Source organism: Trachypithecus francoisi, unplaced genomic scaffold (genome assembly GCF_009764315.1).
Source record: "Trachypithecus francoisi isolate TF-2019V2 unplaced genomic scaffold, Tfra_2.0 Lachesis_group12, whole genome shotgun sequence".
Taxonomy (NCBI): domain Eukaryota; kingdom Metazoa; phylum Chordata; class Mammalia; order Primates; family Cercopithecidae; genus Trachypithecus; species Trachypithecus francoisi.
In genome coordinates this window covers 7,052,689-7,070,842 of record NW_022681457.1, presented here as the reverse complement: position 1 = coordinate 7,070,842, position 18,154 = coordinate 7,052,689, and the positions used below count along the sequence as shown (strand labels likewise).

General features: G+C 42.9%; 1 protein-coding gene across 2 annotated transcripts in view; it reads left to right on the top strand.

Annotated features, from left to right (window-relative positions):
• Positions 1-92: 92 nt before the first annotated feature.
• Positions 93-18,154, top strand: part of ZNF649 (zinc finger protein 649) — a 34,969-nt gene continuing 16,907 nt past the window's right edge. For both annotated transcript variants that reach the window (XM_033224379.1, XM_033224381.1), the window contains exons 1-3: positions 93-392; positions 11,225-11,351; positions 11,970-12,062. The gene's annotated coding sequence lies outside the window, so the exon portion shown is untranslated. The remainder of the gene's footprint in view (positions 393-11,224; positions 11,352-11,969; positions 12,063-18,154) is intronic.

The window sequence follows — 18,154 nt, the reverse complement described above, 5'->3', positions numbered from 1 at the left end:
CTCAAGTTTCATTTCTTTTCGGAGGCTCGCGCTTAGCCAAGACAAACACAGGATGGGCTACGTGCACCTTAGCTGGCTGGGGAGAAAAGTCATCCGCTTTGCACAAAGAATGACGGGAATGACACAATGGACGCGGCCATCTTAGAAGTTAGGTGTCCGTACAAGTGAAAACGCTGCCGCCGCTGAGGAAAAAGAGCAATCGCACCCTGAGTCATATACCGCGAAAACGCTTCTAACTACGTGGGCAAGAGGAAGATTTTTGAGGACAAAAAGGGTGTAGAGAAGCAACTGAGGTACGAGGATATTGTTCACCCCGTCAACGGAAAGTGAAAAAACAGCGACCAGCTGGAACCTTATTTACGTTTGAGGGACATGGTCACCGCCCAGTGCAGGTAAGGAGAGCAGCCAGGAGCCAACGGGAAAAGGGAATCCAATGTGGGAGGCGGGAATTTTTCTTAAGAGCGGAGAAGGGCTTCCCTCTGCTGGAGGTGGAGTCAATCTTAAGGTCGGGGCTTTCCGAGAACCAAGTGCCTAAAATCCTATAAGGAATAAATAAGACGACTCTAGGAGAATGAAAAGTTGTGCAAGCCCGGGCGCGATGGCGCGCCCTAGCTACTGGGGAAACCGAGGCAGGAAGATCCCTTGAGCCCAGTAGTTCCAGGCTGCAGTGAGCTATGATCGCACCTATCAATAGCCACTGCACCAGGCAGCCTTGGCAACCCCTTCTTGAGGAAAAAAAGCAAAAAGAAAAAGAAAAAAAAAAGTTGTGCAAGAAAAGAAATCATAGAATACTACCTGACTGACCTATAAATATTATTTACATAGTCATCATAACCTAAATTCTAATTCTGATCCAACCTAAATTAAGACAGTTCCATTGGAAGAATGAGAAGGAAATTCCTGCGTGTAGTGGAGTGTTTATATTTCTAACAGAGTTTGCATGTGTCCTTCATGATAAATCTATAGGAAATGCCCCAAAATGCAAACTCCATTTCAGAAACATACCATGTTACTTAAAATATCTAATCTGTGAAGAGTAAAAAGCTTTACAGAACTATATGACTCCTTAGGAGAATTGCAAAATAAAAGCAATAATTTTATGACTCAGGAATTAAAATATCGAATATCGAATATTCGATATCTGTGAAGAGTAAAAAGCTTTACAGAACTATATGACTCCTTAGGAGAATTGCAAAATAAAAGCAAGAATTTTATGACTCAGGAATTCCACTCCTAAATATTTATTCAACAGTAATGAAACTATATGTCCTCACAAAGTCTCACAAGAATGTTCTTGGCCCTTTTATGCATAAAACCCTGAACAAGAAACAGTCCAAGTGTCCATCAGTAGATGAATGTATAAGCAAATTGTAATGTAATCATACCCTGGAATACTACTCAACAGTAATAAAAGAACAAATCACAGATGTATGCACCAATATGGATAAATGTCAACAACCTTATGAAGCCAGCCCCTCTACACCTATGGGTATTTCTTGTCAGGTGGGACGAGAGACCGAGAAAAGAAATAGGACACAGAGAAAGTATAAAGAAAGAACAGTGGGCGCAGGGGACTGGCACTCAGCATATGGAGGACCCGCGCGCCTGCACTGGTCTCTGAGTTTCCTCCATATTTATTGATCACTATCTTTACCATCTCGGTGAAGGGGATGTGGCAGCACTATAGGGTAATGGTGGGGAGAGGGTCAGCAGGAAAACATGTGAGGAAAGGACTCTGTGTCATAAATAAGCTTAAGGAAAGGTGCTGTGCCTTGGTATGTACGTAGGCCAGACTTATGTTTGACTTCACACAAGCATCTCAGTGTAGTAAAGAGCAGTATTGTCACCAGCATGTCTCATCTCCAGCCATAAGGCGGTTTTCTCCTATCTCAGTAAATAGACCGTATGATCCGGTTTTACACTGAGACATTCTATTCCATTCTATTCCTCCCAGATGAGCAGGAGACAGATGCCTTCCTCTTATCTCAACTGCAAAGAGGCCTTCCTCTTTCACTCATCCTCCTCAGCACAGACCCTTTACTGGTGTCAGGCTGTGGGGCGGTCAGGTCTTTCCCTTTCCACGAGGCCATATCTCAGGCTGTCTCAGTGTGGAGAAACCTTGGACAATACCCAGGCTTTCTTGGGCAGAGGTCCCTGCAGCCTTCTGCAGTGCATTGTGTCCCTGGGTACTCGAGACTGGAGAATGGCAATGACTTTTACCAAGCATATTGCCTGCAAACACATTTTTAACAAAGCACATCCTGCACAGCCCTAAATCCATTAAACTTTGAGTCAACACAGCACATTTCTGCGAGCACAGTGTTGCAGCTAGGGTTACAGATTAACAGCATCTCAAGGCAGAAGAATTTTTCTTAGTACTGAACAAAATGGAGTTTCTTATGTCTACTTCTTTCTACATAGACACAGTAACAGTCTGATCTCTCTTTCTTTCCCCCACACCTTATTCTGAGAGAAAGAAGTCAGGCAGAAAGAGAGAAGAGAGAACATGTTATATGATTCCATTTACATGGAATAACAAGTGTAGGGAGGATATGGAAGAACTGGAACCTTCACATACTGCTGGTGGAAATGTAAAATGGTGCAGCCACTTTGGAAAATAGGCAGTTCCTCAAATGGTTAAACATACTGACCATATGATCTGACAGTTTCACTCCCAGGTTTATATCCAAGAGAAATAAAAACATGTCCATATAAAAATTTGTGCATGAATGTTTATAGCAGCATTATTTATAATAGCCTGAAGTGAAAACAACTCAATTATCCATCATCTGATGAAGGGAAAAATAAATTGTAGTATTGTGGGGAAAAGAAAGAGGGATCAGACTGTTACTGGGTCTATGTAGAAAGAAGTAGACATAAGAGACTCCATTCTGTTCTGTACTAGAGAAACTCTTCTGCCTTGAGATGCTGTTAATCTGTAACCCTAGCCCCAACCCTGTGCTTACAGAGACATGTGCTGTGTTGACTCAAGGTTTAATGGATTTAGGGCTATGCAGGATGTGCTTTGTTAAAAAAGTGCTTGAAGGCAGTATGCTTGGTAAAAGTCAGGCCATTTGCTAATCTCTAGTACCCAGGGACACAAAACACTGCGGAAGGCCGCAGGGACCTCTGTCTAGGAAAGCCAGATATTGTCCAAGGTTTCTCCCCATGTGATAGTCTGAAATAGGGCCTCTTGGGAAGGGAAAGACCTGACCGTCCCCTAGCCCGACACCCATAAAGGGTTTGTGCTTAGGAGGATTAGTAAAAGAGGAAGGCCTCTTTGCAGTTGAGCTAGAGGAAGGCATATGTCTCCTGCTTGTCCCTGGGCAATGGAATGTCTCTGTGTAAAACCTGATTGTATGTTCTATTTACTGAGATAGGAGAAAACCGCCCTAGGGCTGAAGGTGAGATGTGGTAGTGGCAATGCTGCTGTTTAATGCATAGAAATGTTTGTGGAGATGTTTGTCTAGATGCACATCAAGGTACAGCACCTTTCCTTAAACTTATTTGTGACACAGAGACCTTTGCTCACATGTTTTCCTGCTGACCGTCTCCCCACTATTACTCTATTGTACTGCCACATCCCCCTCTCCGAGATGGTAAAGATAATGATCAATAAATACTGAAGGAACTCAGAGACCTGTGCCCACATGGGTCCTCCGTATGCTGAGTGCTGGTCCCCCGGGCCCACTTTCCTTTCTCTGTACTTTGTCTCCGTGTCTCTTTCTTTTCTCAAGACTCTTGTTCTACCTGACGAAAAACGCCCACAGGTGTGGAGGGGCAGGCCAACCCTTCAACTATAGCCATACATTAGAATATTATGCAGGTATAAAAAGGAATGAAGTGCTGAAACATGCTAAAACATAAATGAACCTTGAAAACGTCCTAAAGGAAGAAGCCAGTCACAAAAGACTTAAGATTATATGATTGCATTTATATGAAAAGTCCATATAGACAAATCTAGAGGTGGGGGGAATGGCAGAATTAACAGGTGTTAATATTCACAGTATGAATAAGAAAAAGATAACCAATATAAAATTGAAAAAAATACTGAAGTAAATAAACAAGCAACTTATAAAATATGAAATAAAACTAAGGTAAGATTTTTATTCATGAAGGGGCCAGCCCCTCCACATCTGTGGGTATTTCTCACCTGGTGGGATGAGAGACTGAGAAAATAAATAAGACACAGAGACAAAGTGTAGAGAAAAGAACAGTGGGCCCAGGGGACCTGCGCTCAGCATATGGAGGACCCACGCCGCCGGCACTGGTCTCTGAGTTCCCTCAGTATTTATTGATCACTATCTCTACCATCTCGGAGAGGGGGATGTGGCAGGACTATAGGGTAATGGTGGGGAGAGGGTCAGCAGGAAAACATGTGAGCAAAGGTCTCTGTGTCACAAATAAGTTTAAGGAGAGGTGCTGTGCCTCGATGTGTACATAGGTGAGATTTATGTTTGACTTTACACAAACATCACAATGCAGTAAAGAGCAGTATTGTCGCCAGCATGTCTCACCTCCAGCCCTAAGGCAGTTCTCTCCTATCTCAGTAAATTGAACTTACCATCAGGACGAGCAGGAGACAGATGCCTTCCTCTTATCTCAACTGCAAAGAGTCCTTCCTCTTTCACTAATCCTCCTCAGCACAGACCCTTTACAGGTGTCGGGCTGGGGGACACTCAGGTCTTTCCCTTCCCAAGAGGCCATATCTCAGGCTGTCTCAGTAGGGGGAAACCTTGGACAATACCCAGGCTTTCTTGGGCAGAGGTCCCTGCGGCCTTCTGCAATGTATTGTGTCCCTGGGTACTCGAGACTGGAGAATGGCAATGACTTTTACCAAGCATACTGCCTGCAAACGCTTTTTAACAAAGCACATCCTGCACAGCCCTAAATCCATTAAACCTTGAGTCAACACAGCACATGTTTCTGCGAGCACAGGGTTGTGGCTAGGGTTACAGATTAACAGCATCTGAAGGCAGAAGAATTTTTCTTAGTACAGATCAAAATGGAGTTTCTTATATCTTCCTTTCTCTACAGTCTGATCTCTCTTTCTTTCCCCCACAATTCACCCTTAAGATCGACAAAGATTAAACGGCCAAGGTTGTGAGGAAATATGTATTGCAATAGACTTAGCCTTTCTAAGCGTTTTTTTTTTTTTTTTTTTTTTTTTTTTGAGACGGAGTCTAGATCTGTAGCCCAGGCTGGAGTGCCTTGGCTCACTGCAACCTCTGCCTCCCGGGTCCCGGTTCAAACAATTTTCCTACCTTAGCCTCCCAAGTAGCTGGAATTACAGGTGTGTGCCACCATGCCCAGCTAATTTTTGTATTTTTAGTAGAGACAGGGTTTCATCATGTTGGCCATGCTGGTCTTGAATTCCTGACCTGTTGATCTTCCCACCTTGGCCTCCCAAAGTGCTGGGATTACAGGGGTGAGCCACCATACCCAGCCCCTAAGCCTTTTTTAAATATGCAGAATGAAGGTAATATTTATGTCTACCATCTACAGCTTTTATAGTATTATGTAAGATAATGCAAATATTATGCTTGACATAGGTACCTATTCAAAAAAAGTGTATACACTTAATAAAATATTAACTAGTAGTTTTCAGTGGAGTTCTTGGGAACAATGGATAGCAGCTAGTATAGTATATACACTAATGGAACATTTTTTGGACAACAATCTGGAATTATTTACTCAATTAAAATTTTTCATTTTCTTTGGATCAGCAATTCCAAAACTTAGTAGAAGTTATTGATTTGACATGCAGCTTGCACAAAAATTTCTACCAATCCTTTCTGGGATACAACTTGGTCAACAGCAAGGCCCCGCCCTCACTATTAGATCCGCCCCCTACTGTCCCTTTACCTTCACCTTTCACCCTGGAGATGTCACCCAATACCCACCACTAACCCTGGGTGAGGGAGATCTTTTCATTCAGCTGGCTCTGATTACCCTGTGCCCACAGTGATCTCCAAACCCTATACTGTTCCCCATAAGCACTCCTGGAGGTCGTTTCACCTGCTCCCCTAAGGGACGTCGCTCTTTTCTGTACGGATGTGTACACCTTCTCCAAGATGGCCGCGCATGCTGTAACGTGGAGCTGCTTCGTACTTATAAGTGACAAAAACATAGGAGGCCATGCTAAGCTTGGTGCGCCTTGCCGGGCAGGATTGGACCTGTGTTGCACAGCGATGGGATGGCGCATGCGCATCGTCATTGGTGACGCCCGGGATGGACTCAACGTGGACCAATAAAATTATCCTGAGTGGGGGTAAGATGGTGTAGGGAGACTCTCTCAAGATGGCGGCCCCCATATGTATCAGTTACGAGAGCGCCGCCATACTCTCTCTCAGCCTCTTTGTCTTAAAAGACCCGGAAGCTGAATCTAATGGGCCCAAGGTGATGACTGTAAGGCTGCAGACTGGGCGGCTCTAGAGATTAAACTTGACCAGTGAGGTGGAGCTGCCAGGCTTGTGAATCTGTAGCAAAAGTGATGGACCCGGGCGCTTGTGACCCAGCTGGTGGCCCAGGATCTTTTAAGGGGGCTCAGTTTCGCGTTCGCGGAGCAGAATCAGGAGTTGGGTTTGTGGAGATTTGAGATTTATGGTAGGGGAGTCTGGGGGTCCATGAGGGGAGCTAGCCAGTGTGGGGAAAAGGGATGGTAGGGAAAGCTGCCAGCTTTCCCTGAGATTGGGATTGGGGTGGGCTAGAGGACGTTAGTGCTTGAGGTTAACCTTTGTCTAACCCCAAGGTCGGGGACTGGGGCGACCTTGGAGGCAGATCAGTGATTGGAGTGATCCACAGAGTGATTCAGCAATTGTGATTTTTCCCAGGATGTGATTGACGTATTATTGAAGGAAATTGCGTATCTTTTGGGGATGTATCAGTACCTTAGGCCTTCTGGGGGAAGTTCAGTTCTTGAGACAGCGTTGAAGGGGACAGTGTCAACAGTTGAGACATCCTTGGGGATAAGTCAGTGATTATCCCCAAGGATAATAACCCCTGTTCTTCTCAGGGTCACTAATTGGAGTGTCCAACAGGTGAGGTCAGTGGCTGAAATGTCCCTGAGTTAGATTAGTATTGGGGCATCTTTGGAGGTGGTCAGTGAATGGGGTGGCCTTGTAGGGAGGTCATTGTTGGGGCTGAAGTTTTTCTTGCCTTTAAGGGTCTTCAATGGTTACTAAGAGTTACGAGGGTCTGAGTGTTTGTGTCTCGATAGACCAGTGATAGTTTCCCTGTAGGAATCAACTAGGATGATCTAGGGTGGCCTTGTGCTGATGTTTTAAGTATGACGTAGGCAGGCATGGGTACCCAAGAAATTTGTAGGGGGGTTGGAGCTTTGGAAGTCTTTGGGTTTTGCAAGGCGTTGGGATTTTTAAAGTCCCACTGACTTTTTTTTTTTTTTTTTGAGACGGAGTCTTGCTCTGCCACCCAGGCTGGAGTGCAGTGGCCGGATCTCAGCTCACTGCAAGCTCCGCCTCCCAGGTTTATGCCATTCTCCTGCCTCAGCCTCCCGAGTAGCTGGGACTACAGGCGCCCGCCTCGTCGCCCGGCTAGTTTTTTGTATTTTTAAGTAGAGACAGGGTTTCACCGTATTAGCCAGGATGGTCTCGATCTCCTGACCTCGTGATCCGCCCGTCTCGGCCTCCCAAAGTGCTGGGATTACAGGCTTGAGCCACCGCGCCCGGCCCTGACTTTTCATAAGTTGCAGGGTGCCATCCCCTTCACACCTGTGGGTGTTTCTCATCAGGCAGGACGAGAGACTGAGAAAAGAAATAAGAGATATAGACAAAATACAGAGAAAGAACAGTGGGCCCAGGGGACCAGCGCTCAGCATATGGAACACGCGCATCAGCTCTGGTCTCTGAATTCCCTCAGCGTTTATTGATCACTATCTCTACCATCTGGGAGAGGGGGATGAAGCAGGACAATAGGGTAGTAGTGGGAAGAGGGTCAGCAGGAAAACATGTGAACAAAGGGCTCTCTGTCATAAATAAATTTAAGGAAAGGTGCTGTGCCTTGATGTGCACCTACACAAACACCTCGGTGCATTGAGGAGCAGTATGGTCGCCAGCATGTCTCACCTCCAGCCCTAAGGCAGTTTTCTCCTATCTCAGTAAATAGAACATACAATTGGGTTTTACACCGACATTCCATTCCCAGGGACAGGAGGAGACAGATAGATGCCTTCCTCTTTTATTTATTTTATTTATTTATTTATTTATTTATTTATTTTTATTATACTTTAAGTTCTAGGGTACATGTGCATAATGTGCAGGTTTGTTACATATGTATACTTGTGCCATGTTGGTGTGCTGCACCCATCAACTCGTCAGCACCCATCAATTCATCATTTATATCAGGTATAACTCCCCAATGCAATCCCTCCCCCCTCCCCCTCCCCATGATAGGCCCCCGTGTGTGATGTTCCCCTTCCTGAGTCCAAGTGATCTCATTGTTCAGTTCCCACCTATGAGTGAGAACATGCGGTGTTTGGTTGGATGCCTTCCTCTTATCTCAACTGCAAAGAGGCCTTCCTCTTTCACTAGTCCTCCTCAGCCCAGACCCTTTATGGGTGTTGGGCTGGGGAACAGTCAGGTCTTTCCCTTCCCACGAGGCCATATCTCAGACTGTCACATGGGGAGAAACCTTAGACAATACCTGGCTTTCCTAGACAGAGGTCCCTCGGCCTTCTGTGGTGTATTATTGTTTCCCTGAGTACTTGAGATGAGAGAATGGCGATGACTTTTACCAAGCATACTGCCTTCAAGCACTTGTTTAACAAAGCACATCCTGCATAGCCCTAAATCCATTAAACCTTGAGTCAGCACAGCATATGTCTCTGCGAGCACAGGGTTGGGGCTAGGGTTACAGATTAACAGCATCTCAAGGCAGAAGAATTTCTCTTAGTACAGAACAAAATGGAGTCTCTTATGTCTACTTCTTTTTACATAGACACAGTAACAGTCTGATCTCTCTTTTCCTCACACCTGAGCACCAGTTTAAGTAAAACTTTAAGCAACTGCACATAGTGTTTTTCTTCAATAGACAAATTCTGCCCCATGTTACCCTGATTCAGAAAACTTCCCATTCCCAGTACTTCTTTAAAGCAGTGCTCACAGTACCTCTTTATGTACTGACCTCATATCTGCTGCCAGCCAGCTCATCCCGGGGTCCCCATTCATCTGGTCAATTTCAGTTCCTCTGCTCCAGCAGACCTTCTTCATTCATGTCCTTGTGTCCCTGTGTTCGGACGTGACTATGTCATCCGATTCTGTCGCTGTTCATTGAGCCACTATGCGGCGGACCCTGTTGGACTGAACAAAGGAGGACGAATGAGGGAATAAAGACAAAAGACAAAAGAGTGTATTTGGAAGAAGTGGTCGGGGGCACCTTGCTCTTAGTGAACAAGGGCCCTGAACTTTGAGCTCTCTTAGGATTTATTGGTAGTGAGAAGGGGGGTGGTTGTCAGTCCAGAGCAGGTCTGCAGGACTGCATTCCTCAAACAATGAGCTCTAGATGTCCTAGTACATAACCTCAAGAATCCCAGCGCCAGGGGATGATGGCCCTCAGCAAACCTTCTGGGGCTGGGACAGAAGCGAGTTTGCCCACATTCTGCATTCATGATAAACAATGTGCTGTTTGATCATATAGCCTCAGTGGAATGCTGACTTGGTCACAATTCCCCAGCCTCTGGCTCTCTACAATTACTAATGTGTTTTATTACTATTATTTAATAATAAATAATATGTTTTATTATTTAGTAATAATATGTATTATTACTAATACGTTTTATTAATATATTACTAATATGTTTAAGTATAGGTTTTCTAGGGAAGCAGTCAGAACATCTATAGGTAAGTTTGACTCAGCAAAACATACAGACTTTGGATTTGAGCAGACCTAGGTTTTTATCTGTATTCTGCATTTATACTGTGAGAACATGGGCGAGTTTTTCAACTTATCTGAGATTCTTTTTTTATTTGTATAAAAACAAAATCATTAATAACTACTCATATAGTAAAAATACTTAGCACGTAGTAGGTACCCAAGATGGATTAACAAACAATATTCCACTTCTATCTGTTTCTCTGGATTTTTTTTTGGCTTTTAAAATTTTCTCGTTTGATTTTTCTCCCCCTTTCTCTTTATAACTGTCTTTTTCCAAATGAAGACCTTTGGGTATAGTTTTTGGCAGAATTTCATAATTTAATGAAGATGACTTTGTTGGTGTTTGCTATATAAAATAATTGTGTTTCTTGTAAAACCAACCATCTGGTACTGTATATTACTTTTTTTTCCTTTAAATTATTAGATTAACCTATCACCTGAAGAAAACACAGTTAACAGTTAAATAATTGTGTATATGCGTGTATCTAAGGCACACATATGCACAACTCAAACAACTCAAAACATCTGTTATAATCATAGTTTACTAAGGCAGTGAATTCCTTTAATCCTCAGGTCCTGGCTTCCTGGGATAAAATATTTCCTGTAAGGGAAGGAAGTGAAGGTATTAAGATCAATACATCATGTTTGACCAGTGACCAGCTTCAGAGAAAAGCCAGAGTCAACAATAGAACAAATATTCCCGTTGCTGGCTGTATGTAAGGGCACCACAAAATGTCCAAGTCCCAAGTGAGTTATACATGTATATTTTGACTTCCTACTTGGTTTTCCAGTGGATTTGAAGAGGTTTCATAATGCTCATAATTAAAAGGATATTATGAGCCTGGGCACAGTGGCCTCACACCTGTAATTTCAGCACGTTGGTAGGCGGAGGTGGGAGGATCACTTGATCTCAGGAGTTCGGGACCAGCCTGGGCAACATAGTCAGACCTCATATTTGAAAAAAAGGAGGCCGGGCGCGGTGGCTCAAGCCTGTAATCCCAGCACTTTGGGAGGCCGAGATGGGCGGATCACGAGGTCAGGAGATCGAGACCATCCTGGCTAACACGGTGAAACCCCATCTCTACTAAAAAATACAAAAAACTAGCTGGGCGAGGTGGCGGGTGCCTGTGGTCCCAGCTACTCGGGAGGCTGAGGCAGGAGAATGGTGTAAACCCGGGACGCAGAGCTTGCAGTGAGCTGAGATCCGGCCACTGCACTCCACCCTGGGTGACAGAGCGAGACTCCGTCTCAAAAAAAAAGAAATTATCATTTGTATTAATAGCATTACACAATGGTAATTCTTTAGAATTTGAGTAGGAATGTTCTATTACAGAGCTCACGGTCATTCAAGGATGTAGCTGTGGGTTTCACCTGGGAAGAATGGCAGCTACTGGACCCTGTTCAGAAGAATCTGTACCAAGATGTGATGTTGGAAAATTATAGCAACCTGGTATCACTGGGTAAGCATAGTTTTTCTGGGTAATGTAGGTAATCAATTGCCCTTCCTTTCTGAGTGATTAAAAAGGGTCGGGCCTCACAAATACTTTACTTTTTTTAGACTTCAGTTTAATACATCATAGATTTTTAGTACTTTTCTGGCCTCTAACAGAGTGTTTCCCTCTCATTTCCAAAGGACGTTAAAGGCCTTTACTTGGCCTAGATACAAATTATTTAACCCCTTAAATGTAATCTTTGGCTGGGTGTGGTGACTGACGCCTATAATCCCAGCACTTTGGGAGGCCAAGGGGGGCGGATCATGAGGTCAAGAGATCGAGACCATGCTGGCCAACATGGTGAAATCCCATCTGTACTAAAAATAGAAATATTAGCTGGGTGTGGTAGCACACAGCTGTAGTCCCAGCTACTTGGGAGGCTGAGGCAGGAGAATCACTTGAACCCAGGAGGCAGAGGTTACTTACAGTGAGTTAAGATCACACCACTTCACTCCAGCCTGGAGACAGAGTGAGACTCCAGCTGAAAAAAAAAAAAAAAAAAAAAGGACATAATTTTTCAGAAGTCTCGTAGCCCTAGTATTTGCGTTCATGTGTCCTTTATGATTTTCCTTGATGTTTTTCTAGAGTATCAGGTTGCCAAAGCAGATGCATTATTCTGGTTGGAGCAAGGAAAACCATGGATGCTAGAGGAAGAAATCCAGAGTCAGTTTTGTCCAGGTAAGTGAAAAACCAGTCCTGTAGGGGAACTTGAAGTAATACCCCAGTTAAACAAAAATAGGGGGGCACCTCTGAAATGCTGTTTGGAGAAATGTTTTTGAAGTTCTTAAAGCTGTGAATGTGACTAAGAACAGCTAACATAAGCTCCTCACATACCTTAATACTGCCTCCACTTTTTAATCTCTCCGTATTAGAACTCTTTTGCTTGACTTTTGAAAGAATCTATGTTCTTCTTTTAGGTACTCTGATCAAATCCCTCTTTGGCTAATCTCAGAACTTGCTTTCCTGGTTAATCTTTCTCCCTGGCATGTTTAGTTTACTTGCTTTTCCCTGTCTCCATCCCCCTAATCCATAGTCATAGCCCCATTTTCAAGTATTCCTAAATTTTCCTCCCTTATCTTCATTTTATGTGTGTTTCATACCTCTCATAGTTTCTTCTGTTGTTTTTTCTTCTTCCATTTATAAATGTCTCAGACTTTCATTCTCTACCCAGTTTCACTTCCTCTTCTCTCCTTGGCCCTTGCTGTGAGCATCTACCCCTTTTATTACATGATCAAGTGGATTAATTGGTCTCCTTTCTAGAAGATGTCTGGCAATTCAATGATCACACAGAATGGCACTGAGAAAACCAAAGCAGCCTTGAAACTATGGAGAGGCACCACAAATATCATACGTTTGGCAAAATAATATCTCATCTGAGCTCAAACCTTCATACCCCTTTTGTACTTGGGAAACACCTGAATCCTGATCTAGAGTACTTTATTCGAAATAGAAGCTATGCAAGAAATGAAGGTGAATATAATGGGTATGACGAAGTTTTTCTTTATCCTAAGCATGAGAAAATTCATGCTGAAGAGAAATACAATGAATATAATGAATGTGTAAAGGGTTTCAGTCATAAGTCACAGCTCATAAAATGCTGGAAACCTCAAAAACGAGAGAAACAGTATGACTGCAGTGACTATGGGAAAGCCTTTTCCCAGAAGTTGGACCTCATTAAGCATCAAAAAACACACACAGGAGAGAAGCCCTGTGGATGCAGTAGATGTCAGACAGCCTTCAGCAGGAAGTCCTGTCTCATTTTACACCAGAGAACCCATATAGGAGAGAAACCTTATGAGTGCAATAAATGTCGGAAAGCTTTTACTGATAAGTCATGCCTTAATAAACATCAAATAACTCACACAGGAGAGAAATGCTTTGAGTGTCGTATATGTCAGACAGGTTTTAGTGATAAGTCAAAACTCACTTTACATCAAATAACTCATACCGGAGAGAAACCCTATGGATGCAGCAAATGTCAGAAAAGCTTCAGCAATAAGTCACAGCTCATGATCCATCAGAGAGCTCACACAGGAGAGAAACCCTATGGTTGTGATGAATGCGGGAAAACATTCCACCTTAAGTTTAGCCTCATTTTACATAAAAAAACCCATACGGGGAAAAACCATATGGGTGTAATGAATGTGGGAAGGCCTTCATCCAGAGATCAGAGTTCAGTAGACATCAGAGAACTCACACAGGAGAGAAACCGTATCACTGCAGTGAATGTGGAAAAGGCTTTAGTGTAAAGTCATTCCTCAATACTCACTGGAGAACTCATATGGGAGAGAAAGCCTATGGATGCAATGAATGTGGGAAAACGTTCTCCATCAAGTTTAGTCTCATCCTACACCAGAGAACTCATACAGGGGAAAAACCCTATGAATGCAGTCAGTGTCAGAAGGCTTTCAGCCAAAAGTCACACCTGAATATTCATCAGCGGCCTCACACTGGAGAGAAACCTTACGAATGTGGAGAATGTCACAAAGCCTTCAGCCGGAAGTCCTATCTCCTGATCCATCAGAGAATTCACTCGGGAGAGAAACCTCATGAATGCCTTGAGTGTGGGAAGACTTTCTCTCGTAAGTTTAGTCTCACGACTCATCAAAGAATCCATACAGGGGAGAAACCCTATGGATGTAGTGAATGTGGGAAAACTTTCCCCATCAAGTTTAGCCTGGTTTTACATCAGAAAACACATACAGGAGAGAAACCCCACGAATGCAGCAAATGTCAGAAATCTTTTGCCCAGAAGTCACATCTTATTATCCATCAAAGAACGCATGTAGGTGAGAAACCTTACGAATGCACTGAGTGTTGGCAAACCTTCTCCCGCAAATTCAGCCTCATTCTACATCAGAAAACACACAAAGGAGAGAAATAATAAATGGAGTGAATATCTGAAAGTTTGCAGTGAGAAGAACTAGCTCATTATACCACAAGGTTAATATAGGAGTGAGACCTCAAGGCTGCAGAAAACGTGAACAAACTTTAATTTCAAGCTTACACATCATTTCTTATCAGAGAATAGTGCTGGGCATGGTGCCAGTCAGGAGGTAATACCTTTTCCAATAAATGTCAATTCAATATAAGCCAGTGGGAACAAACAAGAAGGAACATCTATGTGTTATTGATTGTGGGGATGTTGTTGGCATAAAATGCAGTTACATTAGTTTCAGATAATTGACACAAAGGGAGAAATTCTGTACTTCAGGTAAGGTGCAGTGGCTCACACTTGTAATCTCAGCACTTTGGAAGGCCAAAGTGGAAGGATCGTTTGAGCTCAGGAGTTCAAGACCAGCGTTTTCAACATAGTGAAACCCTGTCTCTACAAAAAATACAAAAATTATCTGGAGATGGTGGTGCACATGTGTAGTCCTAGCTCCTCAGGAGGCTGAGGCAGGAGAATTACCTGAGCCAAGAGGTGGAGGTTTCAGTGAACCAAGATTTCACCAGCCTGGGTGATAGCCTGTCTCAAAAAAAGAAAAGAAAAGAAAAAATAAATTTGTATGTTAATGAATCTGGGAACTCATGCTTTTTCATCTGTATTTTTTTTCTGCTCTCATTATATAATCAGCATTATAGAAAGTATTAAATATGTAAATAAATATGCTTGTCAGAAAACAAAGCAAAAAATATCAGAACAATACCAAATATTTAAGTGTTTTGTACCTATTTTTATTATAAAAATGATTGTTCATATTTGGGAACTGCATGTGTTAACATCACAATTGTGAATTTGTAGTATGTATGCTTAAATGTGCATAAAGCCTTCCCATAGAATATCTGCATTGAATCTTTGTATAATGCTACATAAATTATAATTGAACTGTGCCATGGACCCTACTGGACTGAACAAAGGAGGATGAATGCGAGAATAACGATAAACACAAAAGAATATGTTTGGAAGAAGGGGTTGGGGGCTCCTTGCTTCTAGTGAACAAGGGCTCTGAGCGTCTATAGCACTTCATATTTACTGAGTAAAGAAAATAAGGAGGAGGGGGTGGTTGTCAGTCAGCTACTTGATTTAGTACAGGCCTGCATGACTGCATTCTTTGAACAGTAGGCTCCAGATGTCCCAGTAGATAATCTCAAGGAGCACAGCACCAGGGAGTGATTGCCCTCAGCATACCTTCTGGCAGCAGGTGCAGATACGAGTTTGCTCACATTCTGCATTCATGGTAAACAGTTTGCTGTTTGATCATAAAGCCTCCAATGGAATGCTGAGTTAGTCATGACCCTCAGGCTTTCGGGTCCCCACAGAACTGCAGTGGTTCATTGTTTTAGTAAAAAATTCAATACAATACTGTATATCTTTATGTCCCTAGCATTTGCTAGTATTTGTAAATGGGTCTGGAAGATGTTGTGCTGCTCTTGGATAAAACTTTGTCTCATCAATTCTAAGGTAGACATTTTTCCAACATATTACCACTGCTAAAAAAATGTGGCATACAATTGATGGCTCAACATATTTAAATGAAGAACTTGGTGTATAAAATTGTGGTGTGCCATACAACCAAAGGTATCTCAGATTGGATGAAATATAGTAGAAGCCATCATCTTTATACAGGGTTTTGTTTCTTGTAAACCAACGAAATATTTGGGGATTGAGGAAAATGAGTCTTCCGGGTGTTATGCCCCTTCTGAATTCTAAATAGTTTGAGAAATAGTCCCTGATATCAGAGAGATGGAAATTAAGTAATTGTTGCAGTCCTGGTTTTATTGCATGAATGGATAATGTGGCTTGATCCTATAGTCAAATAAAATAAGCTTCTCTTTCCTTCATAGCCAAAAGGTGTGCAAGATGGGTTTCCCTTTGAAACATCATAAGCCAAATGTAAGACGTGTTTTTATTAATCCCTCTCTAGAATGTAGCAGGAAAGTCTCCTAAACTGTTTTCTTAAATTGAGAATAAATTCTAAAATACATTGAACTTGATTTTAAGTTTACAAAAATATGCTTCCTTTTCAAGCACAACGTTTTTCCTTAAAATAGGTGACTGCAATTATAGCAGTTACTCAGGGTAAGATGTTGGACAGTTTAACATGACTCCACAAGTTATATTTACATAAGACTCCAAGAAAGACAAAGGCTACAGTATAGCATGAAAAATAAAATCCAACGAAATAAAATACAGGTAAATATGACGGTGTTCTGAGACACACAGGCACAGATTCCAGGGATCTTTTTCAGTCACACAGGATACTATTTGTCTCCAGATCACCAACCACCAAATATAGGTGAGGTATCTGTTTCCGGGGAACCAAGGCACAAGATTGCTGAGAGGTCTTTTATATACACAGTTGCAGCCAAAATCAGACTTTTTAAACATAGATCATCCATCTGTTTTCAAAACACAGGCCAGGTACAGTGGCTCACACCTGTAATCCCAGCGCTGTTGGAGGCTGAGGCGAGTGGATCACCTGAGGTCAGGAGTTTGAGACCAGCCTGGCCAACATGGTGAAACCCTGTCTCTAATAAAAATACAAAAATTAGCTGGGTGTGGTGATGCACACCTGTAATCCCAGCTACTTGGGAGGCTGAGGCAGGAGAATCACTTGAACCCAGGAGGCAGAGGTTGCAGTGAGCTGAGATTGCACCACTGCACTCCAGCCTAGGTGACAGCAAGACCATCTTAAAAAAAAAAAAAAAGATCGTGTAAGCAAGCTGGTAAATGCACCTCAAGGGGAGGTGCATTTTTTTTTGGTTTGTTTTTTTGTTTTTTGTTTTTTTTGAGTCGGAATCTCACTTTGTTGCTCAGGCTGGAGTGCAGTGGTGCAGTCTCCACTCACTGCAACCTCTGTCTCCCAGGTTCAAGCAGTTCTCATGCCTCAGCCTCCTGAGTGGCTGGGATTACAGGTGCCACTTCATATCCTACATAAATCGATGTTTCCTGTATTAGACTATAAAAGTCAGCAGACTATTTTGGAGCAAGACCAGGTAGTAAGTATTTCAGGCTTTGCAGGCTACATACGATCTCTGTTGTATATTCTATTTATTTTACCCTTTAAAAATACTAAAAACAAATCTTAGCTCAAGGGCAAAGCAGGCTGTGGACTGGATATGGCTCATGAGCAGCAGTTTGCTAACCCCTGGAAACCTGAATTGAACAGTAAAACTCTAAAAGTGTTAGAAGAAAATATAAGATAATGTTTCTATGATCTTAATGTGGGGAAGGATTTCTTTAAAAAGAGTTAACATAAACTATAATAGAAAATATTAAGGCCAAGCGTAGTGGGTCACAAGATTGCAGTGAGCCAAGATCATGCCATTGCACTCCAGGTGACAGAGTGAGACTCCCTATCTCTGGAGGGGAGGGGGAGGAAAAATGGGGAGATGTCTGTTTTGAATTCCCAACATGTACGGAGCACCCTTGACATTGACATAACTAAGTCCATTTTACAAAAAGACTTCATGTTACATTTCAAAAGAATTCAAAAAAACTAGCCGGGCGAGGTGGCGGGCGCCTGTAGTCCCAGCTACTCCGGAGGCTGAGGCAGGAGAATGGCGTAAACCCGGGAGGCGGAGCTTGCAGTGAGCTGAGATCCGGCCACTGCACTCCAGCCCGGGCGACAGAGCAAGACTCCGTCTCAAGAAAAAAAAAAAAAAAAAGAATTCAGGGGCCCCACATGGCTGTTAGATAGACACTTTTTTTTTTTTTTTTTTTTGAGATGGAGTCTTACTCTGCCATCCAGGCCAGAGTGCAGTGGCGCAATCTCAGCTCACTGCAACCGCCGCCTCCCAGGTTCAAGCAATTCTCCTGCCTCAAC